The sequence below is a fragment of the Leuciscus leuciscus genome (genome assembly GCF_965113295.1).
Source record: "Leuciscus leuciscus genome assembly, chromosome: 6".
Classification (NCBI taxonomy): domain Eukaryota; kingdom Metazoa; phylum Chordata; class Actinopteri; order Cypriniformes; family Leuciscidae; genus Leuciscus; species Leuciscus leuciscus.
The window spans coordinates 1,434,496-1,441,698 of record NC_138730.1 but is presented as its reverse complement, the minus strand read 5'-3'; the positions used below and the strand labels follow the sequence as shown (position 1 = coordinate 1,441,698).

General features: G+C 47.6%; 1 long non-coding RNA gene across 1 annotated transcript; it reads right to left on the bottom strand.

The window, feature by feature from the left end:
• Positions 1 to 811: 811 nt before the first annotated feature.
• LOC309502096 lies at positions 812 to 5,378 on the bottom strand. The gene is made up of 2 exons (XR_014207150.1): positions 4,080 to 5,378; positions 812 to 1,111 (listed from the first exon to the last, which is right to left on the bottom strand). It is a non-coding gene; the product is annotated as an uncharacterized lncRNA (long non-coding RNA).
• Between the last annotated feature and the right edge of the window lie 1,825 nt (positions 5,379 to 7,203).

Below are 7,203 nucleotides of genomic sequence, written 5' to 3'. Positions count from 1 at the left end.
GGTGATAGCGTAATTAGACTTAATGTTACACTTAATGTATGTGTGATGTGGCACAAATGTGCCAAACTTAAAGAACCACACTAAACAGTTTTGTGAGATCTTTATTGTGTGTTTGTGTTACTCTAGTGGCAGTCACATGAAAGGTGCACATTCCTTGGTGACTGTTATCAAAGTGGAACATAAAGATTCAGATTAAGAATGGAAATGCCTAGTAGGAGAGGCCGCAAACAGGAAACCTATTATATGTCATCCTGAAGGGGAGGAGTTGGTCTATTAAGAGCATTTAGACCCAAAGCTCATGAATGTTTATGTGTTTGTATTGTTTTCTAAGTGGTAATGTAACTGGGGAAAAAAAGAGACATTATCAATGTATAGTTGGTAAGGTTGACAATACTTTGTGAACTATGAAACGTATAGTTAATAACTGATGAAGAGTTACGATTGGTCAGTTTGAAAATGAAGGAGGAGATCAAAACTATAAAAGAACAGATGAAATGTTTGGAAAGAAAACAAAGGGGTGTTTGGTTGGATCAGTAGCCAACTGTGTAACTTATTTTTCCCTTGAGTTTGTTTTGTTTGTTGTTTTGTTTTGAGTTGTACTTTGAACAAATTCCTTTTGTTAGTTTGTTTTCCTGCAGAATTTAAACTTGGACATTTTGCTTTGGACTGTGTTGCACCTTTTTGGGAATTTGTGGCATCCTGAATAAACGTGAATATTTCCATGGACATTTTTGAAGTTTTTCCAGTTTTTTGCTGCTTGTTTAGCCAACTCACTGACCGTCTGTAACGATAAACTGGACGGAAGCAAATGCAAGTGCAAGATGTATTTATTAGATAACAAATACTCAAGGGTAAAGACAGATCGATGCAATAAATGTTCCAGCGCGAACGGCAGGCACTTCTCTGGGGAGAGTTGAGGATCAGGAACACAGCCAGCAGGAGAATGTGACGCAGGGACTGAGACAGGCAAAATCCCAAGTGCAGCGTGAAGGTGATGGTGAATCCGTGATAAATCCGTGGTGAGATCAGAGGTGAAGTAATCCAAAATCCAGTACACAGGAAACACGAAGGAACAGGAACAAGCACGAGGACGGGATACTCAAACAACGATCTGACAACAGGAGAGAGGGCATTAAATAGGCTGCTAGATGACATACAGCTGCCGCTGATCAGGATGATGGGCGGCCACGCCCACTCGAAACAATGAATGTGACGAGACACACCCACACACACACCAACACACTAGACTAGAATGAGACAGCGGATTTACCAACCGTGACAGTACCCTCCCTCCTAGGAACGCCTCCTGGCGTTCCCAGACGACCCTACCTGTCGATTGTAGTCATCGATGAGGGAGTGATCCAGGATGTCTCGAGCAGGCACCCAACTCCTCTCCTCCGGACCATAACCTTCCCAGTCCACCAAATACTGGAATCCGCGTCCCCTCCGTCTCGAGTCCAGAATACGATGTACCGAATATGTAGGTTCCCCATCTACGAGTCGCGGCGGGGGAGGAACCGGGGCAGGCGGATTAAGATGAGAATGAAACACGGGTTTAATTCTAGAAACGTGAAAGGCGGGATGAATTCTCCTGTACGCTGGAGGAAGGTTGAGGCGGACTGTCACCGGACTAATAATCTTGGTGATAGTAAACGGGCCAATAAATTTAGGAGCAAGTTTATTAGAAACGGAGCGGAGAGGAATGTTCTTAGTAGAAAGCCACACTTTTTGACCAGCGACGTATACGGGTGGCCTAGACCGGTGGCGATCGGCTTTGGCCTTGGTGCGCGCCCCCACCTGGAGTAGAGTCTCGCGGGCTCTAGTCCAAGTGCGGTGACACCTCTGGACGAAGGCGTGAGCGGAGGAGACCGCGACTTCGGATTCCAGGCTCGGAAAAATAGGTGGCTGGTACCCTAAACTACACTTAAACGGAGAGAGGCCCGTAGATGACACTGGTAGCGAGTTATGGGCGTACTCCACCATAGAAAGTTGTTGGCTCAAGGATGAAGGATTTTTGGAAACCAAACATCGCAACATTCTCTCTAAATCCTGGTTGGCTCGCTCGGACTGACCGTTGCTCTGGGGATGATAACCCGAAGACAGACTGACTGTAGCTCCTAATAATCTACAAAATTCTTGCCAGAATTTGGACACAAACTGAGAACCCCTGTCCGAAACCACGTCCACCGGGAGGCCATGTAACCGAAAGACGTGATCAATTACAGTAACCGCTGTCTCCTTGGCTGAAGGTAATTTGGGCAAGGGAATGAAATGTGCCGCCTTCGAGAACCGGTCCACTACGGTTAAAACAACCGTCATGCCCTTAGAGGGCGGGAGGGCGGTGACAAAATCTAGCACAATGTGGGACCAGGGTCTCGAAGGGACAGACAGCGGTCGGAGTAACCCATCAGGAGGTCGGTTAGACGGCTTACCAACAGCACAAACCGAGCAAGCCAAAACAAAATCGTGAATGTCGCGCGCCATTAATGGCCACCAAAACCGTTGCTTTACTAAGTGACTAGTGCGACTTACCCCTGGATGACAAGCCACGTTGGAGCAATGACCCCATCGAATGACGTCGGACCGTAACCCCTCCGGAACAAACAACCGATTCGGTGGGCAACCGGGCGGAGGCGTTACCCCTTCTAAGGCCGTCTTGACCTTCGATTCGACCTCCCATACGAGTGTGGAGATAACTACTTTCTCTGGTAAAATGCACTCGGGAGTAACCGGGCGTTCGGATGGATCAAAAATACGAGATAAGGAATCGGGTTTGATGTTTTTGGAACCCGGGCGGTACGAGAGAGTAAAGTCAAAACGTCCGAAAAAAAGTGCCCACCGAGCCTGCCTGGAGTTGAGTCTTTTGGCAGATCTAATATATTCAAGGTTCTTATGATCGGTCCAAACGATAAAAGGTACCCCCGACCCCTCTAACCAATGACGCCACTCCTCCAACGCTAACTTGACGGCCAACAACTCTGTTACCAATGTCATAGTTACGTTCGGCAGGTGATAAACGGTGGGAGAAAAACGTGCAAGGGTGCATCTTGTCATCTGAGGAAGCGCGTTGGGAAAGAACTGCACCTACCCCCACCTCTGACGCGTCGACCTCCACCACGAACTGACGTGTGGGATCAGGGGCGATTAAGATGGGAGCTGAAACGAGGCGGCTCTTGAGGTTAGCAAATACAGCCTCAGCTGTATCTGACCACCTGAACGTCGTTCTGGGGGAGGTCAAGGCAGTCAGAGGTGTGGCTAGTTGGCTGAAGTTGTGAATGAAATGCCGATAGAAGTTGGCGAACCCCAGAAACCGCTGTAGGGCCTTACGGGAATCTGGACTTGGCCAATCTATCACAGCTCTAACCTTGTCAGGATTCATGCGCACTCCCTCAGAAGAGACGATGTAACCTAGGAAGGAAACAGACTGTGCATGAAAATCGCATTTCTCCGCCTTGACAAAAAGCCCATTCTCTAGCAACCTCTGATGCACTCGTCTGACGTGTTGAACGTGTTCCTGGAGAGACGAAGAAAAAAATCAATGTTATCCAGGTAAACATATATGAACTGATCTACCATGTCTCTCAACACGTCATTGACGAGTGCCTGGAAAACCGCTGGGGAGTTGGAAAGCCCGAAAGGCATAACCAAATATTCAAAGTGCCCCTTGGGGGTGTTGAACGCGGTTTTCCATTCATCCCCCTTCCTGATGCGAACCAAATGAAGCGTTAGGTAAATCCAATTTTGTGAAGCTGGATGCTCCCTGCAACCTCTCGAAAGCTGAAGACATCAACGGCAAAGGATAAGTATTCTTTACCGTGATGTTGTTCAGCTCTCGGTAATCAATACAAGGTCGCAGAGAGCCGTCCTTCTTACCCACAAAAAAAACCCCGCCCCCGTAGGAGAAGAGGAAGGTTGGATGAATCCGGCTGCTAAAGAATCAGAAATATATTTCTCCATGGCCTCCCTCTCAGGGACAGAAAGAGAGTAAAGTTTGCCCTTAGACGGAGACTTACCTGTCACTAGATCTATAGCACAGTCATAGGGACGATGCGGAGGAAGAGAAGCAGCCCGAGACTTACTGAACACTTCCTTCAGGTCCAGATACTCCACGGGCACGTTTGACAAATCCACTGCCTTCTCCTGTAACACAGAAACAGATACAGACGGACACGCAGAGACAAGACAGGACCCATGGCAGGGCTCACTCCACATAGACACAGAATTGGAACCCCAGTCCACACAAGGATTGTGCTTCACCAGCCAAGGGTGCCCCAACACGATAGGTGCAACCGGGGAATCCATGAGGAGGAAGGGAATAGTTTCTGTATGGTTGCCGGAGGTGATGAGGGTTATGGGACTAGTGTAGAGCGAAATGTTGGGAAGTTGTTGACCGTTAAGAGCACTGACCGAGATCTGGTGAGGAAGAGACGAGATGGGGAGGTGTAATTCGTGTGCCAGGTGAATGTCCATGAAGTTCCCCTCGGCCCCGGAATCCACAAGTGCTTGGCAGGTGTGTGTCTTGTTGTTGGCCCATCTCAGTCTTACCGGAAGGAGGGTAGATGGTGAGGACTTTCCGGCGGAGATCCCACCCGATAGTAGCCTCAACTTTACTATCAGGCTTGCTCTTTTACCGGGCACGAGTGTAGAAAATGTCCGCGGCCACCACAGTGAAGGCAGAGTCCATGGGATCTCCGCCTCTCCCTCTCCTCCCGGGAAAGCCGGGCTCTCCCCACCTGCATGGGCTCGTGATCGTTGATGTGACCGACCGTGTTCTCCTCATCGCCGTCTCGAGGTCCGGTGCCTCCGTGGGTACGAATGGAGTGAACATGTTGGTCCAACTGGTTGATGCGGCTGTCCACCCGCAGCGCCAGATCGATGAGCCCGTTGAGGCGAGGAGGCAGGTCGAGCATGTACATCTCCCTTTGAACACGGTCGGCCAGCCCATGCAGGAACATATCCCACTGTGCCTCCTCGTTCCACTTGCACTCAGCCGCCAGAGTGCGAAACTCGATAGAATGATCTGCCACCGAGGAGCTTCCTTGTCTTAGGTCGGCTAGTCTTCTGGCAGCCTCCTTGCCTGCTACCGCCCGGTCGAAGACTCTTCATCTCGGCGGCTAGTGCGCGGAACGAGGCGCAGCATTGGTCTTGGTTCTCCCACACCGCCGTTCCCCACAGAGCTGCTCTTCCCTTCAGTAATGTTAGGACGAATGCCACCTTCGATTCCTCAGTCTCGAACGTCTTCGGCTGTAGCGAAAAGTGCATAGAACACTTGGTGAGAAACGCTCTACAAATATTAGGCTCACCAGCATAGCTCTCAGGAACAGGTAGACGTGGCTCTGGACGATGTCCTATCTCCGGTATGACAGGGGGAACGGGCGGTGTGGGCGGCACAGTGGGAGCGTTAAGAAGTTGGATCTGCTGGGTGAGCCCGGACACCTGCGTCACGAGCGCGTCCGTTGTTAGATATAGTCTCCTGCTGCTGATCCATCCTGGCGTTGCTGTGGTCAACGAAATCCTTAAATGTTGCCGCGCTTGCTGCTTCCATGGTTGGTCAGATCATTCTGTAACGATAAACTGGACGGAAGCAAATGCAAGTGCAAGATGTATTTATTAGATAACAAATACTCAAGGGCAAAGAAAGATCGATGCAATAAATGTTCCAGCACGAACAGCAGGCACTTCTCTGGGGAGAGTTGAGGATCAGGAACACAGCCAGCAGGAGAGTGTGACGCAGGGACTGAGACAGGCAAAATCCCAAGTGCAGCGTGAAGTTGATGGTGAATCCGTGATAAGTCTTTGGTGAGATCAGAGGTGAAGTAATCCAAAATCCAGTACACAGGAAACACGAAGGAACAGGAACAGGCACGAGGACGGGATACTCAAACAACAATCTGACAACATGAGACAGGAGAGAGGGCATTAAATAGGCTGCTAGATGACATACAGCTGCCGCTGATCAGGATGATGGGCGGCCACGCCCACTCGAAACAATGAACGTGACGAGACACACCCACACACACACCAACACACTAGACTAGAATGAGACAGCGGATTTACCAACCGTGACACCGTCCTACACCAGTATGCCTACCACATTTACCTTTACCTTACCTTTTGCATATTCAGTGCGTGCAAATTTTTTTCCTAGCATATTTTACCAATTCCAAACCACATCAACCTTAATAATTAGCATTCATTTTGTTTTTAATTATTTATAAGTGATATATAATTGTTCAGGCTGGAAGTGTAAAACGCCTTATATTCAGATGTGCATAAAGAAAACCTGCTTAATAATTATGCACATCTAAAATACACAATTAATAGTAGTTATTAAGATTGATGTGGTTTGGAATTGGTAAAATATGATCAGAAAATCAAATTGCATATTTACACATGCACTGTACTTACCTGGACTCCATTCACTTACCTTACTCCACTGTACAATTAAGAGATTTGACAATATACTTAGCCTGCCGATGGTCATCAGCTGTGTATATGTCACAAACACATGTTAATATACTTAACTAAATACATTTATAACATACTTATGTTAACCACATGAACGTTGCAAGATATTATCATGAATAATAAATACTAATAATGTGTGTGATAGTCTTACCTTCCATAATATAGAGTCTGCGTGGCTACAGGACCTTCCCAAAGCAGCGATGCACGAGCATCCAGTAGTCTCCACTGGTCCCTGGTGACTAACTAGCCCCACGCAGAGTGGTTTGGACTGCTCGACTGGCTGGGGTCACATTTGCTTTAAAAAGACGAAATCACGACCCACTTTCCCACTGTGTAAATATTGATAGGCCTCAGTACTTTTATAATTTTTCATTGCTGCTCCATCAACTCCTTCTGACAGGACTAGGGTTGGGTATCGTTTTTTTTCGATACCGGTGCCAAATCGATACTTTTAAAACGGTACCGGTGCCTAAATCGATACTTAAAAATAAATAAAAAAAGCCTCAAAACGATGGTGAATGACCTTAAGGCGAGACACGGCAGGCAAAAACATCGATTTTTCATGCAGTGGTCAGTTTTGAGATTTTGGCCGAGTTTACTCCTTCAATATGTATTATTTCAAGCTGCTATAAAGAAAACGCTGAAAATATACATTACAATGTTTATTTTATTACATTTTGTTTACTTGCGGCAGTAAGTTTCTCCCGAATTTACCAGGAAGTTAGTATTCCATCG